We start from the raw sequence: 21,460 nt of genomic DNA on the forward strand, positions 1-21,460 counted from the left end.
ACGATGGCAATCAGAGAAGAAAAAGAAATAAAAGAACACAAAATGGACAAGAAGTAAAACGTTCACTGTTTGTAGATGACATGATACTATACATAGAGAATACTAAGGATGCCAACAGAAAACTACTAGAGAATCCTAAGGATGCCAACAGAAAACTACTAGAGCTAATCAATGAATTTGGAAAAATAACAGGATACAAAATTAATGCACGCAAATGTCTTGCATTCCTATACACTAATGATTAAAAATCTGAAAGATAAATTAAGGAAACGCTCCCATTTACCATTGTAACAAAAAGAATAAAATACCTAGGAATAAACCTACCTAGGGAGACAAAAGATCTGTATGCAGAAAACTATAAGACACTGATGAAAGTTGTTAAAGATGGTACCAACAGATGGAGAGATATATCATGTTCTTGGATTGGAAGAATAAACATTGTGAAATTGACTACACTACCCAAAGCAATCTACAGATTCAATGCAATCCCTATCAAATTACCAATGGCATTTTTTACAGAACTAGAGCAAAAAATCTTAAAGTTTGTATGGAGACACAAAAGACCCCAAATAGGCAAAGCAGTCTTGATAAAGAAAAACGGAGCTGGAGGAATCAGACTCCCTGACTGCAGAGTATACTACAAAGCTACAGTAATCAAGACAGTATGGTACAGGCACAAAAACAGAAATATAGATCAATGGAACAGGATAGAAGGCCCAGAGACAAACCCACGCACACATGGTCTCCTTATTTTTGATAAAGGTGGCAAGAATATACACTGGAGAAAAGGCAGCCTCTTCAATAAGTGGTGCTGAGAAATCTGGACAACTACATGTAAAAGGATAAAATTAGAACACTCCCTAACACCATACACAAAAGTAAACTCAAAATGGATTAAAGAGCTAAATGTAAGGCCAGATATTATAAAACTCTTTGAGGAAAACATAGGCAGAACACCCTATGACATAAATCACAGCAAGATCCTTTTTGACCCACCTCCTAGAGAAATGGAAATAAAAACAAAAATAAACAAATGGGACCTAATGAAACTTCAAAGCTTTTGCACAGCAGAGGAAACCATAAATAAGACCAAAAGACAACCCTCGGAATGAGAGAAAATATTTGCAAATGAAGCAACTGACAAAGGAATAATCTCCAAAATTTACAAGCAGCTCATGCAGCTCAATATCAAAAAAACAAAACCACCCAATCCAGAAATGGGAAGAAGACCTAAATAGACATTTCTCTAAAGAAGATATACAGATTGCCAACAAACACATGAAAGGATGCTGAATATCACTAGTCATTAGAGTAATGCAAATCAAAACTACAATGAGGTATCACCTCACACCAGTCAGAATGGCCATCATCAAAAATCTACAAACAATAAATGCTGGAGAGGGTGTGGAGAAAAGGGAACCCTCTTGCACTGTTTGTGGGAATGTAAATTGATACAGCCACTATCGAGAACAGTATGGAGTTCCTCAAAAATCTATAAATAGAACTACTATATGCCCCAGCATTCCCACTACTGGGTATATACTCTGAGAAAACCATAATTCAAAAAGAGTCATGTACTGAAATGTTAATTGTAGCTCTATTTACAATATCCAGGACATGGAAGCAACCTAAGTGTCCATTGACAGATGAATGGATAAAGAAGATTTGGCTCATATATACAATGGAATATTACTCATCCATAAAACGAAATGAAGTTGAGTTGTTTGTAGTGAGGTGGATCACCTAGAGACTGTCATACAGAGTGAAGTAAGTCAGAAAGAGAAAAACAAATACCATATGCAAACACATATATATGGAATCTAAAAACAACAACAAACAACAACATGGTTCTGACAAACCTAGGGGCAGGACAGGAATAAATATGCAGAGGTAGAGAATGGACTTGAGGACACAGGGAGGGGGAAGGGTAAGCTGGGATAAAGTGAGAGAATGGCATGGACATATATACACTACCAAACGTAAAATAGATAGCTAGTGGGAAGCAGCCACATAGCACAGGGAGATCAGCTCGGTGCTTTGTGACCACCTAGAGGGGTGGGAAAGGGAGGATGGGAGGGAGATGCAAGAGGGAGGAGATATGGGTATATATGTGTATGTATAAGTAATTCACTTTGTTATAAAGTAGAAAGTAACACACCATTGTAAAACAATTATACTCCAATAAAGATGTTAAAAGAAACACAAAGATTGGAAATAATAAAAACAAAATCAGAAAATAATTAAGCAAGTATAATAAACAATAAAATTTCAATAAAACAAAAAATTGATTATAAATTAATATAGTTATAAATTACTATGCAGATTGACCTCAAAAAAAGAGAACACCCAAATTGCCAATATGAAAAATTGAAAAAGAGTAATTGATTCAGCTACTCTAAACATTAAAAGATAAAGAACAAATGTCATGATAACTTTATCCCAAAAGTCAATTACTTTGATAAAATGCACAAATTCTTTAAAAGGTACAAGTCACCAAACCTGACTCTTAAAAATATATAACCTGCATAGTACTACATCTATTAAAGAAATTGAATTTTTAGTTTCTTTTAACAAAACAAAAACCTCCGAACAGAGAAAACCCCAGGCTCAGATGGCTTCACTGATTAATTCTACCAAATATTTAAGGAAGAAATGATACCAACTCCATTGAAATTCTTCCAGAATATAGAAAGAAAGGGAAACTTCCAGGGTTATCTTCTGAGGCCAGAACTACCCTGGTACTAAAGCTAGACATTAAATTTACAAAAACATAATAATACAGACTTATGATCCTCATAAATAGAGACTCAAAAATTCTCAACAAAATATGAGCAAATCAAATTCAACAATACAAAAAAGGGTAATACATCATGGCTAATTGAGGTTTATCCTGACAATGCAAGAATCAGTCATCATTTGAAAATCAATCTATATAATTCACCACATCAACAGACTAAAGGTGAAAAATATTTCTTTTCATACCTGTAGTGTAGTGTAGTATGGTAGTCAGAATTTTAAAATGGTTCCAAAGATTTCTAGTACACTTCCACATGTACAAGCCCTCCATAGTCCCTTAAGTGTACAATTTGATAGATTTTACTCCCATAATTTGGTTATGTGATATGGCACAGTTGATGTGAATAAAAGATTACCCAAGTGGGTTTGACTTAATCACAAGAACCCTTTAAAAACGGAGCATTTTCTCTGGCTGGTCCAAGAAGAGAAAGTCAGATATTCATAGCATATGAAGGACTTGACACACTGTCACTGGCTTGAACGTAGAGTGGTATATGTGGAAAGGACTTGAGAGTGGCCTCTAGGAGCTGAAAGCAATCCCCAGTCTACAGCCAACAAGAAAATAGGAACCTCAGTCCTACAAGCTCAAGGGACTGAAATCTGTCAATAACAAGAAAGAGCTGAGAAGTGACTTTTTCTTCAAATCCTCCAGATGAGAACTGAGTTGACTGACAAATTGATTTCAGGCTTGCAGGATTCTGAGCAGAGAACCTAGCTGCAGTGTGCCAGACTTCTGACCTACAGAACTGTGAACTAATAAATAGGTGTTGTTTTAAGTTGCTAAGTCTGTGGTAATTTATTATGCAACAACAGAAAACTAATGCAATGTAGAAAAAGTCTTCATCAAAACTGAACCATTAATGATTTTTTTAAAAAAAAACACCCTCAGCAAGTTAGGAATAGGAGAAACCCACCTCAATCTGATGAAGGCCATCTACAAAAAAAAACTAGAGTTAACATCAAAGTTTATGATGAAAGACTGAATACTTTCTTCCATACATCAGGGCAAATCCTCAACCCAACAGTCACTGGACACAAGGTCAATACCCAAAAAAACAGTTAAATTTTGATATACTAGCAAGGAACAATTGAAAATGTACTGAAAACAATTGAAATTTATAAAACATTACCACTTATAATAACAGCAAAAACATAAATTACTTAGGTATAAATATTTTAAAATATAGTTTCTGTATACTGAACACTACAACTACCTAAACAAATGGAAATATATATTATGGTCACCAATTGGAATACTCAAAAATTTTAAGATATCGATTCATGCTAAACTGATCTACATATTTAATGTAGTTCCAATAAAAATCCCAGCAAGATTTTTTTGTAGAATTTGGCAAGTTTCTCCTAAAATTTATGTAGAAAGGCAAAGAAACTAGAGTAGCCAACAGGGTTTTGAAAATATGAGAACCATCACTACCTGATCTCCAGAATTACTATAAAGCTATAGGAATCAAGACATCATGGTGTTAGAGAAAGCACAAACACAAAGATCAATGAAACAGAATACAGAGTCCAGAAATAGACCCACACAACTACGGTCAATTAATTTTCAACAAAGTTTCTTGTACAAAATGTAACTCAAAATGAATTATAAATCCAAAAGTAAACACAAAATTTCTAGAAGAAAACACTAGAAATTCCTTGTGATCTCCGTTGGATAAAGATTGCTTAGATAATGACATCAAAGTGTGAGCCAAGGAATGCAAGGAATATAGCTCTAGAATCTGGGAAAGGGAAGGAAACAGATTCTCCTCTAGAGCCTCTGAAGGGTCCACAGCCTTGCTCATACCTTGATTTCAGCCCAGTGAAACTTGCAATTTATGACCTCCAGAGCTGTGAAAGAATACATTTCTGTCCTTTGAAGGCAACAAATTTGTGGTAATTTATTACAATGGCAGTAGGAAATGGATACATCCACTTTCACTAAACCATTTCAGGTCTATTGTAAAAGCTGTGCCTGAGTACTGACCTCAGAGTGTTAGCAAAGAGGTAAACTACGGGGAAATCCAGAAGTACAACCCTGCGGGTTTGCCCTTTGGAACCACTCCCCCTATTGTCGCTATCAAAGCATTATCACTGTCCCCCAAATAAACAATAAACCAGGATGTTACATGCCCTTGGGCTGCAAAGGGCCTGAATATCCCCAGAAATCAAGGGAAAATATACAAAACCACACCCATAATTGCCAGCCTGCCCGAAGTAGCTTCCCATTGCTCCTGAGCTCCACCATTACAGTTCCATCCCTATGAAACAAGTCAAATGCATCTGGGAAGGGGATAAGTGAGTTTATGTAATCACCTTTTGGGAACACCTTTTGATGTAATCACCTTTTGTGACAGAGAAAGAGTAGGAATAGAAAGGGCTGAGCTGAGTTGATCCTCAGCAGCTAAATACCAGTTTAGTTCAGTATGTGGGGAGGGGTCATCATGGCTTGCTTCTCCACTCAGCCTATCAGGATCCCACCAACTGTCTCTTAATGTGTCATGCTTTAACAACTGCTTTCATGGGATTGGGGTCCTGCTTATAGTGAGGCAATGATAGTTATCCTAGGAAAACAACCCTGCATACTCTAGAGTTCACGTTAAACACCCAGCTTTGGGATTTTCCCAGTGATGTTGCTCCTTAAAATTTTAGTCAGTTGCCTGTGAGCTTATTTGAGGGAATTCAGTCCTACCCTTTGAATTCCTCAGTCTATGAAAAGGGACATCCAGAATGAGACCATCCACTTAAAGCTTCCTTTTCTTTGTAATATTTCCTTTAGAAATGGCTCTCCCTCAGCTCTCAATTTAACATTATATGCCTTAGGATATAATGCCTTAGGATATGAATCAAAGCAATTAGCTGGGTGGTACTTTTAAAATTTGGGACCAGATTATATATGCATTTCTATATATTGCTTTTCCTTACAGAATATCACTGAGATTCTGCCAAGACAACTAATACAGCTTTAACTCATTTTTAATGATGATATAATACCCTATAAGCACAATTTATTCCAATTTTCCTCACTTTTTAATCAAGAATTGGTGTTGACTTTTGTCAAAGGCTTTTCAACATATATAAAGATAAGTATATGATACTTTTATTTTGCTCTTCTAACAAGATATTTTATATTAATAAATTGCCTAATATTGAAACAAACTTGTATTCCTGGAATAACTTCATGGTCACAGTGATGCTGGATTCTGTTGTTAATACCCTATTTAGTATTTTTGCATCAGTATTCATGAATGATATTAGTTTGCAGTTTTATTTTATTTTTTTGTACTACTTTTATCAGGTTTAGGTACAAATGTTGTTCTTGCTTTGTTAAAAGGATGAAGAAGATTCCTTCCTTTTTTATACCTTCTATTTCTCCGTTAAATTTTTCTAGCCTTCCATTTGTCTCAAGATTTTTCACACTTCCTACTTGGAGTATGGTTATAATAGCTGCTTTAAAGTCTCTGATAATTTCAATATTCTGTGTCACCCCAGAGATGATAACTCTTTTGTCTTTTCCCTTGTGAGATGTTGAGATTATCCTTCAAGTAATATTGGATTGAATCCTGGACATTTTTAATAGTATGTTATAAGATTCTAGGTCTTATTTAAATCTTATGAAGAATGTTGATTTTTGTTTATGTTTTAACACAAGATTGACCCAATTAGTTTCAGGTGGCAAGTTTCTACTTGCATTCCGTGATGCTATGGACTGCAGTTTTGTGTCCTCCCAAATTTTATGTGTTGAAATCTTAATCACCAATGTGATGGTATCTGAAGGTGGGGCCTTTAGGAGGTGACTAGGCCACAAAAGTGGAGCCCTCATGAATAGAATTAATACCCTTATTAAAGACACCCCAGAGAGCTCTCTCACCCCCTTCTACCACATGAGGATAGAGAGCGAGAGAGAAGATGGCCACCTATGAACAAGGAAGCAGGCCCTCACCACACACCATATCTTCCAGCACCTTGATCTTGGACTTTCCAACCTCCAGAACTGGGAGAAATAAACGTTTGTCATTTAAGCCACCCAGTCTATGCTACTTTTGTTATATCAGCCCATGAATGGACTATGATATATGAGCTGTGCTTCCAATATAAATTTAACTTTCAAAGCCTTTGTAGTGCTATTCCAACCTGTCATACATGTGTGCCATCCAACAGCTTTTCTAGGCTGTGGATAGTGGTCTACCCCATAGTTTGGTGCTCAAAACCTTTGGTAAGTTGCTTAAGGTCAGAAGCTCATACACAAATTTATGAGATGGTTTTATTGAGCTCTCTCATCTCCATTATCTCTGTGACTCTTTATGGTTCTCAGGAGAACTCTCCCCCTAACAATGGCCCTCTGACTAGAAAGCCAGGGCTTTAATTTCTCCCACTCTGCTATGAACTTCCCATCTACTACATCTGCCTCTGGGATCAAGCATCAAGAGAAAAGAGAAAAATTAAAAGCAACAGGGATTACCCCCATGTTCTTTGGACAATTGTTATTCTGGTCAAAGAGAAGGGTTTACCTCCCTTGGAGTTTTGTTGCCTGGCTAGACATTGCTACTGTTGCTGCTACTGATGTCACAAAACTCCCTAGGAAATAGAGTGGGAGTTTATGGAAAAATAAACAGAGGATATCACCTATTGCTTCTGACCCATAGGGGTTCCCTTTCCTGCTCTTCAGACCAGAAACAGTAACCTTTCCTTCAGCCCTTTATTTCCACACCAGTGCACAATTTTAGGCTGTGTTTGAGTCCAGACTGGGAGATACTGAAGGAAAAAAATTGGAAACCCATCACCAGTCCAGTTATACTTTGAGTTCTGGTTTTCTTCCCCAATTGTAAGTGGCAGCCTTACTATTTATTTAAAGAGTCCTTAGATAACTGCTAGTTGCATTCAGTGGGAAAGAAAGGGTGAAGTGTGCTTACTCTTTCTTAATTGGAATAAAAACACTTTTCCTTCCTTTTCAATCTTCTGGGACAATTTATAGAGAATTTGACCTGACTGGTCTTTGAAATTTTCATTGAATTCCCTTGTGAAACCATGTGACCTGGTGCTGTATGCTTTGATATCTTTTTCTATTTCCTGTATGAAAATTCAATGCTTAAGCATTATATCCCTAATGAAGTCAATTTTAATAATCCATATTTCCTTAGGAAATTATACATTTCATCTCAGTTTTCTAATTTATTTGCATAAATATATGTAGTCTTCTATAATTTTTGAGGTAAAATTCACATAATATAAAATTAATCATTTTAAAGTATATGATACAATAGCATATAGTATATTCACATTGTGCAACCATCACTTCTATCTAGTTCCACATATTCATTACCTCAAAAGAGACACCCTGAATTCATTTAGCAGTCACACTCCATTCCTTCTCTCACAGCTTCTGGTAACCACTAAACTGCTTTCTATATCTAAGGCTTTATATTTTCTGGATGTTTCATATAAAAGGAATCATACAACATGTGACTTTTTGTGTCTGTCATCTTTTACATAGCAAAATGATTACAAGGTTCATACACCTTATGTCGTATATCAGTACATCATTCATATTTATGACTGAAAAATATTCCATTGAATGAATATACCACATTTTGATGAACACTTGTGTTGTTTCCACCTTTTGGCTATTATAAATAGTGCTGCTATGAACCTACATGTACACGTTTTTGTTTGAACACCTGTTTTCAATTATTTGGGGTATATACCTAGGTGTGGATTTGCTGGGTCATGTGATAATTCTACACTTAATTTTTTTAGGTCAACCATACTGTTTCCCACATCATCTGTACCATTCTACATTTGCACTAGCTATGTACAAAACTTCCAATTTCTTCACATCCTTGCCAACAATTGTTATTTTTCATCATAGCAATCCTAGTAGATTTGAGGTGATATCATTGAAGTTTTGATTTGCATTTCCCTAATATCAGTGATGTTAAGCTTCTTTTCATATGCTTTTTGGCCATTTGTATATCTTCTTCAGTTAAATTTATATTGAAGTCATTTGCTCATTATTTATTTGTTTTTTGTTGTTGAGTTGTTCTCATAATCCTTTTTATCTCTGTAAGGTTGATAGTAATATTCTCATTTTATATTTTACTTTTTTTGTCCTCTCTTTTTCTCTAAAGGTTTATCAATTTTGTTCACCTTTTCAAAGAACAAACTTCCAGTTTCATCAATTTTCTCTGTTGTTTTTCTGTTCTCTATTTTGTTTATCTTTGCTGTTATGTTTAGTATTTCCTTCCTTTTGTTAGCTTTGGGTTTATTTTTCTTTTCTATTCCTAGTTCCTTAAGGTGTAAAGTAAGGTTATTGATTTGACATCCTTTTTTAATGTAGACATTTGCCACTATAAATTTTCCTCTTATGATTGCTTTTGCTACATCGCATAAATTTTGGTATATTGTGTTTTTGTTTTTACTTCTATCTACGTATTTTCTAATTTTTCTTATAATTTCCTAATGGTTAATTAGGACTGTGTTCTTTAATTTCCACATATTTGAAGATGGCAGAGTAGGAAGACCCTGAGCTCACCTCCCCCCCATAGGCACACCAAAATTACTATTTACAGAGAAAGTATTGATGAGAACGACCTGAAGATTAGCAGAAAAATCTTCTACAACTAAAGATATAAAGAAGGAACCACAAGGAGATGGGTAGGAGGGACAGAGACACAATATACTCAAGACCTCAAGACCATACCACTGGGTTGATGACCCACAAATGGGAGGATAATTACAATTGAAGAGGTTCTCCCAAAAGAGCAAGGGGTCTGACCTCCACATTGTACTCCTGAGCCCAGAGGTCCTGCACTGGGAAAATGAACCTCCAGAACTTTTGACTTTGAAGGTCAGTGGGGCTTAGTTTTGGGAGGACCAGAGGGCTGCAGAAAATAGAGATTCTGTACTTAAAGGGTATACACAAAATCTCACATGCTCTGAGACCGAGCACAAAAGCAGTAATTTGGAGGGAGCTTGGGTCAGACAAACTTCAGATCTTAGAGAGCCTTCTGTAGAGGCAGGAGGCCACTAGGACTATTTCTGGAGACATAGACACTGGCAGTAGCCATTTTGAGGGTCTCATTCTACCAGGAGGGAACTGCTGCTGGCAAAACCCCTTTAGGAATCCCTTCTCTAGCATATTAGGGCCAAGACCCAGCCACAGCAACCAGCCAATCAGCACCAGTTCTGGGATGCCCCAGGCCAAGCAGTTAGCCAGGTGGGGAAACAGCTCCAACCACCAGCAGACTGACTGTTGCAGGAACCCCTGAGGTCCCAGCTGCCTCAGGACATGGCCCTATCCACTAGAAGGCTCAGGACCTGGCCCCTCCCACCCACTGGTGACACTAGCTCCAGGATCCTGGGGCCCCACAGCCAGCCATTGGGACACAGCTCTGACCACCATCAGGCTGACACCAGCTCTGGGACCTAGCCTCACACACCAGTGGGTGGGCATCTGCCATGGGATGCTATGGGCCACAGTCCCTTTCATCATCAAGCCTACTTCAGCTCCAGGACCCCAGGGCCCCACAGCCAGAGACTCCAGGATGCATTCTACCTATCAGCAGGTCAGCACTAGCCCTGGGACTGACCTCACACACCAGAGGGTAAGCAGCAGCCCCAAGACTCCTTGGGCCCTGGCCTTGCCAACCAGTGGGCTGACACCAGGTCTGGAACCCCCTGTAGTAAGATCCTCAAGACTTATCTCCACCCACTAGTGAGCCAACACTAGGGCCAGAACATGGCCTCACCCACTGGTGGGTTGCTACCAGCTCCAGGACCCCCTGGGCTATGGCACCACACATCAGCAGGCAGACAATGCCCCAGGAGCACCAAGGTCCCACAGGGAGCAGTGTCAGGACCAGGCACACCCACCAGTGGGCCAGCACTAGCCCTAAGACCACCAGGGTTTCACAGCCAGCAGCCTTGTGACCCAGGCCTGCCCACCAGTTGGCTGACACCAGAACAAGAACTCTCCAAGTTGTGCAACCAGCTGTGCCAGGACCCAGCCCTGCCCAACAGCAGCCAGCAGCCTCCACACTAGGCAGAGCCTGGCAACCAACCAAACCATAGGGCAACAATGCCTACCAGTGCGCCCACAGTAGTCAGCTCACCACAACAGAGGAGATAACACAGCTCACATAGAGGGCACCCCGAAAGCATATAGCTCTGGTAACCATAGGGGAGTGTGATGCTGGAACACATAGGACATCTCCTACATAAGGCCACTTCTCTAAGATTGTGGAATGGAACCAACTTATCAAATACATAGAAATAAAAACAGAAAATTAGACAAAGTGAGGTGACAGAATATGTTGCAAAAGAAAGAACAAGATAAAACCTCAGAAGAAAAACTATGTGAAGTGGAGATAAGCAATCTACCTGATAAACATTTCAAGGTAATGATCATAAAGATGCTCAGACAACTCAGGAGAAGAATGGACGAACACAGTGAGAAGTTAGGAAAGAGAAAATATAAAGAAAAACCAAACAGAGCTGAAGAATACAATAACTGAAATAAAACATACACTAGAAGGAGTCAACAGTGGGTTAGATGATATAGAGGCATGGATTAGTGAACTGGAAGACAGAGTAGGGGAAAGCACTCAAGCTGAACAGAAAAAAAAATTTAATAAGGACAGTTTAAGAGAACTCTGGGAAAATTTCAAGTGTACTAAAATTCGCATTATAGGGATTTCTGAAGGAAAAGACAGAAAGGTGCATAAAATATATTTGAAGACATAGTAGCTGAAAACATCTCTAGTCTGAGAAAGGAAACAGACATCCAGGTCCAAGAAGCACAGAGTGTCCCAAATAAGATCAATCAAAAGAGGACCACACCAAGATACATTGTAATTTAAAAGGCAAAAGTTAAAGATAAAAAGAGAATATTAAAAGCAGCAAGGGAAAAGCAACTAGTTAGGTACAAGGGAACTCCCATAAGACTATGAGCTGACTTTTCAGCAGAAGCTCTACAGGCCAGAAGAGTGGCATGAAAGGATTTTGAAGGAGAGGTAAAGAGTTTCACAGAAAATCAAAAGCTAAACAAGTTAGGCAGCACAAAACCAAATTTACAAGAAATGTTAAAGGGACTTCTCTAAGCAAAAAAAAAAAAAAAAAAGGAAAGGCCACAACTAGAAATATAAAAATTATGAAAGGAAAAATCTCACTAGTAAAGACAAACACACAGTAAAAGTAGTAGATCAACCACTTATAAAGCTAGTAGGAAGGTTAAAACACAAGACTAGTAAAATTAACTATATCCACAATAAGTATATAAGGGATACACAAAACAAAAATATATAAAATACAACATAAAAAACATTAAAAGTGAGAGGGTGGTTAGAATGCATTTGAACTTAAAAGAACATCAATATAAAATTATTATTATATTTCTATTTATTAAATATACAATAATTCTATATGTGAAAGGAACCAAAAAGAACTACAACAAAAAACAGAAAACAATTAACAGTATTATAACACATTTTACATTGAAAAAAGAGGCCCATTCTAAGCTGTCTTTAAAAGTTTTGCAATATTATATAATTAAAAAATAAAATATTCTTAACATCAATAAATTTTTTTTCTTATAAAAAAACAATTAACAAAATGGCAGTAAGTATATAACCATCAATAGTTACTTTAAATGTAAATGGAATAAATGTTCCAATCAAAACATATACAATGGATATAGAGGACCTACAAAATGGCGGAGGAGTAAGACATGGAGATCACCTTCCTCCCCACAAATATATCAAAAATATATCTACATGTCGAACAATTCCTACAGAACACCTACTGAATGCTGGCAGAAGACCCCAGACTTCCCAAAAGGCAAGAAACTCCCAACGTAACTGGTCAGGGCAAAAAAAAAAAAAAAAAAACAGAAAGAAAAGAATAAGGATGGACACTGCACCTCTGGGAGGGAGCTGTGAAGGAGGAAAAGTGTCCACACACTAGGAAACCCCTTCACTGGAGGAGTCAGGGTGTGGGCGGGGGCAAAACTTCAGAGCCACAGAGGAGAGTGCAGCAACAGGGGTGCAGAGGGCAAAGTGGAGAGATTCCCACACAGGGGATCGGTGCCGACCAGCACTCAGCAGCCTGAGAGACTTGTCAGCTCACCTGCCAGGGTGGGTGGGGGCTGGGACCTGAGGGTCGGGCTTTGGAGGTCAGATCCCAGGGAGAGGACTAGGGTTGGCTGCGTGAACACAGTCTGAAGGGGACTAGTGTGCCACACCTAACCGGGAGGGCATCTGGGAAAAAGTCAGGAACTGCCTAAGAGTCAAGAGACCATTGTCTTGAGGTGAGCAAGTAGAGGAGATTCAGAACACCACCTAAAGAAGCATCAGAGATGGACCTGAGCTGCGGCTATCAGCACAGACACAAGAAATGGGCATGAAATGCTGTTGCTGCTACTGCAGCCACCAAGAATCCTGTGTGCAAGCACAGATCACTATCCACACCTCCCTTTCCAGGATCCTGTGCAGCCCACCACTGCCAGGGTCCCATGATCCAGGGACAACTTATGGGGAGAACACACGGCACACCTCAAGCTGTTGCAAAATCACACCAGCCTCTGACACCACAGGCTCACCCCACATTCCGTACTGCTCCCTCCCCGCAGCCTGAGTGAGTCAGAGCCCCCTAATCAGCCGCTCCTTTAACCCCCTCGCTTCAGGGTGAAGAACAGATGCCAGAGGGCGACCTACATGCAGAGATGGGGCCAAGTCCAAAGGTGACTGCCAGGAGCTGTGCTAACAAAGAAGAGAAGGGGAAATTTCTCCTTGCAGCCTCAGGAGCAGCGGATTAAAACTCCACAATCAACTTGACGTACCCTGCATCGGTGGAATACCTGAATAGACAACAAATCAACCCAAAATTGAGGTGGTGGACATTGGGAGCAACTGTAGGCTTGGGGTTTGCTGTATGTGACTGACTAGTTACTGATTTTTAAGTTTATCTTAGTATAGTTTATAGCACATATTATCATTGGTGGATTTCTTTATTGCTTTGGTTGCTCTTTTCTTTTTTTACCTATTTTTTAATTTTAATAATATTTTTAAATTTTTTATATTAATAACTTTATTTTAATTTTTTTCCTATTTTTTCTCCCATTTCTTCTGAGCTGTGTGGCTGACAGGGTCTTGGTGCTCCAGCTGTGTGTCAAGCCTGAGCCTCTGAGGTGGGAGAGCCAAGTTCAGGACATTGGTCCAGCAGTGACCTCCCAGCCCCATGTAATATCATTCACGGAGAGCTCTCCCAGAGATCACTGTCTAGACGCTAAGACCCACTTCAACTCAACAACCAGCATGCTCCAGTGCTGGACACCCCATGACAAACAACTAGCAAGACAGGAACACAACCCCACCCATTAGCAGAGAGGCTGCCTAAAATCATAATAAGGCCACAGACACCCGAAAACACACCACCAGACGTGGTCCTGCCCACCAGAAAGACAAGATCCAGCTTTATCCACCAGAATACAGGCATGAGTCCCCTCCACAAGGAAGCCTACACAACCCACTGAACCAAACGTACCCACTGGGGACAGATACCAAAGACAACCAGAACTACGAACCTGCAGCCAGAAAAGAGGAGACCCAAAACACAGGAACTTAAGAAAAATGAAAAGACTGAGAATTAAACAGCAGATGAAAGAGCAAAGTAAAAACCCACCAGACCAAACAAATGAACAGGAAATAGGGTATCTACCTGAAAAAGAATTCAGAGTAATGATAATAAAGATATCCAAAATCTTGGAAACAAAATGGAGAAAATACAAGAAACGTTTAACAAGGACCCAGAATAACTAAAGAGCAAACAAACAATGATGAACAACACAATAATATGAAATTTAAAATTCTCTAGAAGGAATCAGTAGAAGAATAACTGAGACATAAGAATGGAAGAGACCAGGAAGATAAAATAAATGGAAATGGGGAATAAAGGTCTCTGTGGAAATGACTACCACAGAGAAAAATAAAGAAAAAAGAATGAAAAGAATTGAGAATAGTCTCAGAGACCTCTGGGACAACATTAAACATGCCAACATTAGAATTATAGGGATCCCAGAAGAAGAGAAAATGAAAGGGACTGAGAAAATATTTGAAGAGTTTATAGTTGAAAACTTCCCTGATATGGGAAAGAAAATAGTCAATCAAGTCTATGAAGTGCAGAGAGTCCCATACAGGCTAAATTGAAGGAGAAACATGCCAAGACACATATTAATCAAACTGTCAAAAATTAAATACAAAGAACAAATATTAAAAGCATCAAGGGAAAAGCAACAAAAATCATACAAGGGAATGCCCATAAGGTTAACAGCTGATCTTTCAGCAAAAAGGCTGCATGCCAGAAGGGAGGGGCAGGACATATGTAAAGTGATGAAAGGGAGAAACCTACAACCAAGATTATTCTCCCCGGCAAGGATCTCATTCAGATTTGACATAGAAATTAAAACCTTGACAGACAAGCAAAAGCTAAGAGAATTCAACATCACAAAACAAGCTTTACAACAAATGCTAAAGGAACTTCTCTAGGCAGAAAACACAAGAGAAGGAAAAGCCCTGCAATAACAAGCACAAAACAATTAGAAAAATGGTAATAGGAACATACATATCAAAAATTAACTTATCACAATTTGTATGGAAACACAAAAGACCCCTAATAGCCAAAGCAATCTTGTGAATGAAAAATGGAGCTGGAGGAATCAGGCTCCCTGACTTCAGACAATACTACAAAGCTACAGTAATCAAGACAGTATGGTACTGGCACAAAAACAGAAAGATAGATCAATGGAACAGGATAGAAAGCCCAGAGATAAACCCACACACATATGGTCACCTTATCTTTGATAAAGAAGGCAAGAATATACAGTGGAGAAAAGACAGCCTCTTCAAAAAGTGGTGCTGGGAAAACTGGACAGGTACATGCAAAAGTATGAAATTAGAACACTTTTTAACACCATACACAAAAATAAACTCAAAATGGATTAAAGACCTAAATGTAAGGCCAGACACTTTCAAACTCTTAGAGGAAAACATAGGCATAACACTCTGACATAAATCACAGCAAGATCTTTTTTGACCCACCTCCTAGAAAAATGGAAATATAAACAAATAGGACCTAATGAAACTTAAAGACTTTTGCACAGCAAAGGAAACCATAAACAAGACCAAAAGACAACTCTCAGAATGGGAGAAAATATTTGCAAATGAAGCAACGGACAAAGGATTAATCTCCAAAATTTACAAGCAGTTCATGCAGCTCAATAACAAAAAAACAAACAACCCAATCCAAAAATGGGCAGAAGACTTAAATAGACATTTCTCCAAAGAAGATATATAGACTGCCAACAAATACATGAAAGAATGCTCAACATCAATAATCATTAGAAAAATGCAAATCAAAACTACAATGAGATATCATATCACACCAGTCAGAATGGCCATCATTAAAAAAATCTAGAAACAATAAATGTTGGACAGGGCGTGGAGAAAAGGGAACACTCTTGCACTGTTGGCGGGAATGTAAATTGATACAGCCACTATGGAGAACAGTATGGAGGTTCCTTAAAAAACTACAAATAGAATTACCATAAGACCCAGCAATCCTACCACTGGGCATATACCCTGAGAAAACCATAATTCAAAAAGAGTCATGTACCAAAATGTTCATTGCAGCTCTATTTACAATACCCCGGACATGTAAGCAACCTAAGTGTCCATCAACAGATGAGTGGATAAAGAAGATGTGGCACATATATACAATGGAATATTACTCAGCCATAAAAAGAAACGAATTTGAGTTATTTGTAGTGAGGTGGATGGACCTAGAGTCTGTCATACAGAGTGAAGTAAGTCAGAAAGAGAAAAACAAATACCGTATGCTAGCACGTATATATGGAATCTGAGAGAGAAAAAAATTGTCATGAAGTACTTAAGGGTAAGACGGGAATAAACACACAGATCTACTAGAGCATGAACTTGAGGATATGGGGAGGGGGAAGGGTAAGCTATGACGAAGTGAGAGAGTGGCATGGACATATATACACTACCAAACGTAAAATAGATAGCTAGTGGGAAGCAGCCGCATAGCACAGGGAGATCAGCTAGGTGGTTTGTGACCAACTAGAGGTGTGGGATAGAGAGGGTGGGAGGGAGGGAGACGCAACAGGGAAGAGATATGGGAACATATGTATATGTATAACTTATTCACTTTTTTATAAAGGAGAAATTAACACACCATTGTAAAGCAATTATACTCCAATAAAGATGTTTAAAAAAATTGACGAGGGGAAGATGGCAGAAGAGTAAGACGCGGAGATCACCTTCCTACCCACAGATACACCAGAAATATATCTACACGTGGAACGACTCCTACAGAACACCTACTGAACGCTGGCAGAATACCTCAGACCTCCCAAAAGGCAAGAATCTCCCCCACATACCTGGGTAGGGCAAGAGAAAAAAAGAGAAAACAGACACAAAGGAATAGTGACGGGACCTGCACCAGTGGGAGGGAGCTGTGAAGGAGGAAAGGTTTCCACACACTAGGAAGCCCCTTCGCAGGTGGAGACTGCGGGTGGCAGAGGGGGAAACCTTTGGAGCCACGGAGGAGAGCACAGCAACACGGGTGCAGAGAGCAAAGCGGAGAGATTCCCACACAGAGGATCAGTGCCGACCGGCACTCACCAGTCCGAGAGGCTCGTCTGCTCAACAGCCAGGGCAGGCGGGGCCGGGAGCTGAGGCTCGGGCTTCAGTCGGATCACAGGGAGAGGACTGGGGTTGGCGGCGTGAACACAGCCTGCAGGGGGTTAGTGCCCCATGGCTAGCTGGGAGGGAGTCCGGGGAAAAGTCTGGACCTGCTGAAGAGGCAAGAGACTTTCTTCCCTCTTTGTTTCCTGGTGCTCGAGGAGAGGGGATTAAGAGCGCTACTTAAAGGAGCTCCAGAGACGGGAGTGAGCCGCGGCTGAAAGCATGGACCACAGAGACGGGCATGAGATGCTAAGGCTGCTGCTGCCGCCACCAAGAAGCCTGTGTGTGAGTACAGGTCACTATTCACACCTCCCTTCCTGGGCGCCTCTGCAGCCCGCCACTGCCAGGGTCCCGGTATCCAGGGACAACTTCTCCCGGAGAACGCACAGCATGCCTCAGGCTGGTACAACGTCACGCCGGCTTCTGCCGTCACAGGATCGCCCCCCACTCGGTACCCCTCCCTCCGCCCTGTCCTAGTGAGCCAGTGTCCCCGAAGCAGCTGCTCATTTAACCACATCCTGTCTGAGCAAAGAAAAGACGCCCTCCAGCGACCTACATGCAGAGACGGGGCCAAATCCAAAGATGAGCCCCGGGAGCTGTGAGAACAAAGAAGAGAAAGGGAAATCTCTCCCAGCAGCCTCAGAAGCAGTGGATTAAAGCTCCACAATCAACTTGATGTAACCTGCATCTGTGGAATACCTGAATAGGCAACGAATCATCCCAAAATGAGGAGGTGGACTTTGAGAGCAAGATTTATGATTTTTGCCCCTTTTCCTCTTTTTGTGAGTATGTATGTGTATGCTCCTGTGTGAGATTTTGTCTGTATAGCTTTGCTTCCACCATTTCTCCTAGGGTTCTATCCATGGTTTTTTTTGTTTTGTTTTTTGGGGTTTTTTTTTTTCTTTTTTAAATTTTTTTTTCTCTTAATAATTATTTTTTATTTTAATAAATTTATTTTATCTTACATTATTTTATTTTATTTTATCTTCCTTCCTTTCTTCCTTCCTTCCTTCCTTCCTTGCTTTTTTCCCTCCCTCCCTCCCTCCGTCTCTCTTTGTCTCTCTTTCTTTCCTTCTTTCTTTCTTTCTTTCTTTCTTTCTTTCTTTCTTTCTTTCTTTCCTTCTTTCTTTCTTTCTTTCTTCCTTTCTTTCTTTCTACTTTTTCTCCCTTTTATTCTGAGCCGCATGGATGAAAGGCTCTAGGTGCTGCAACAAGGGGTCAGTGCTGTGCCTGTGAGGTGGGAGAGCCAACTTCAGGACACTGGTCAACCAGAGACTTCCCAGCTCCACGTAATATCAAATAGGGAAAAATCTCCCAGAGATCTCCATCTCTACACCAACACCCAGCTTCACACAATGACCAGCAAGTTACAGTGCAGGACACCCTATGCCAAACAACTAGAAAGACAGGAACACAACCACACCCATTAGCAGAGAGGCTGCCCCAAATCATAATAAGTCCACAGACACCCGAAAACACACCACCAGATGTGGACGTTCCCACCAGAAAGACAAGATCACGCCTCATCCACCAGAACACAGGTACTAGCCCCCTCCACCAGGAAGCCTACACAACCTACTGAACCAACTTTAGCCACTGGGGACAGACATCAAAAACAATGGAAACTACAAAGGTGCACCCTGCAAAAAGGAGAACCCAAACACAGTAAGATAAGTAAAATGAGAAGACAGAAAAACTCACAGCAGATGAAGGAGCAAGATAAAAACCCACCAGACCTAAAAAATGAAGAGGAAGTAGGCCGGCTACCTGAAAAAGAATCAGAATAATGATAGTAAAGATGATCAAAAGTCTTGGAAATAGAATAGAAAAAATGCAAGAAACATTTAACAAGGATCTAGAAGAACTAAAGATGAAACAAACAAGGATGAACAACACAATAAATGAAATGAAAAATACTCTAGATGGGATCAATAGCAGAATAACTGAGGCAGAAGAACGGATAAGTGACCTGGAAGATAAAATAGTGGAAATAACTACTGCAGAGCAGAATAAAGAAAAAAGAATGAAAATAACTGAGGAGAGACTCAGACACCTCTGGGACAATATTAAATGCAACAACATTCGAATTATAGGGGTTCCAGAAGGAGAAGAGAAAAAGAAAGGGACTGAGAAAACATTTGAAGAGATTATAGGTGGAAATTTCCCTAACATGGGAAAGGAAAGAGTTAATCATTTCCAGGAAGTACAGAGAGTCCCATACAAGATAAATCCAAGGAGAAAAATGCTAGGACACATACTAATCAAACTGTCAAAAATGAAATACAAAGAAAACATATTAAAAGCAGCAATGGAAAAACAACAAATAACACACAAGGGAATCCCCATAAGGTTAACAGCTGATCTTTCAGCAGAAACTCTGCAAGGCAGAAGGGACTGGCAGGACATATTTAAAGTGATGAAGGAGAAAAACCTGCAACCAAGATTACTCTACCCAGCAAGGATCTCATTCAGATTTCATGGAGAAATTAAAAACTTTACAGACAAGCAAAAGCTGAGAGAGTTCAGCACCACCACACCAGCTTTACAACAAATGCTAAAGGATCTTCTCTAGGCAAGAAACACAAGAGAAGGAAAAGACCTACAATAATGAACCAAAAACAACTAAGAAAATGTGAATAGAAACATACATATCGATAATTACCTTAAATATAAATGGACCAAATGCTCCCACCAAAAGACACAGATTGGCTAAATGGACACAAAAACAAGACCCATATATATGCTGTCTAAAAGATACTCACGTCAGACCTAGAGACACATACACACTGAATGTAAGGGGATGGAAAAAGATATTCCACGCAAATGGAAACCAAAAGAAAGCTGGAGTAGCAATTCTCATATCAGAAAAATAGACTTTACAATAAAGACTATTACAAGAGACAAAGAAGGACACTACATAATGATCAAGGGACCAATCCAAGAAGAAGGTATAACAATTGTAAATATTTATGCACCCAACATAGGAGCACCTCAATACATGATGCAAATACTAACAGCCATCAAAGGGGAAATCGACAGTAACACATTCAGAGTAGGGGACTTTAACACCCCTCTTTCCCTGATGGACAGATCATCCAAAATGAAAATAAACAAGGAAACACAAGCTTTGAATGATACGTTAAACAAGATGGACTTAAATGATATTTATAGGACATTCCATCCAAAAACAACAGAATACACATTTTTCTCATGTGCTCATGGAACATTCTCCAGGGTAGATCATATCTTGGGTCACAAATCAAGCCTTGCTAAGTTTAAGAAAATTGAAATAATATCAAGTATCTTTTCCAACCACAATGCTATGAGGCTACATATCAACTACAGGAAAAGATCTGTAAAAAATACAAACACATGGAGGTTGAACAATACACTACGTAATAATGAAGTGATGACTGAAGAAATCAAAGAGGAAATCAAAAAATACCTAGAAACAAAGGACAATGGAGATACGACGAACCAAAACCTATGGGATGCAGCAAAAGAAGTTCTAAGAGAGAAGTTTATAGCATGACAATCCTACCTTTAGGAACAGGAAACATTTCAAATAAACAACCTAACCTTGCACCTAAAGCAATTAGAGTAAGAAGACCAAAAAAAACCCAAGTTAGCAGAAGGAAAGAAATCATAAAAATCAGATCAGAAATAAATGAAAAAGATATGAAGGAAATGATAGCAAAGTTAAATAAAACTAAAAGCTGGTTCTTTGAGAAGATAAACAAAAATCATAAAATATTAGCCAGACTCATCAAGAAAAAAAGTGAGAAGAATCAAATCAATACAATTAGAAATGAAAAAGAGGGCTGCACTGGTGGCGCATTGGTTGAGAGTCTGCCTGCCGATGCAGGGGACACGGGTTCGTTCCCCGGTCAGGGAAGATCCCACATGCC

Source organism: Tursiops truncatus, chromosome X (assembly GCF_011762595.2).
Source record: "Tursiops truncatus isolate mTurTru1 chromosome X, mTurTru1.mat.Y, whole genome shotgun sequence".
NCBI classification, from domain to species: domain Eukaryota; kingdom Metazoa; phylum Chordata; class Mammalia; order Artiodactyla; family Delphinidae; genus Tursiops; species Tursiops truncatus.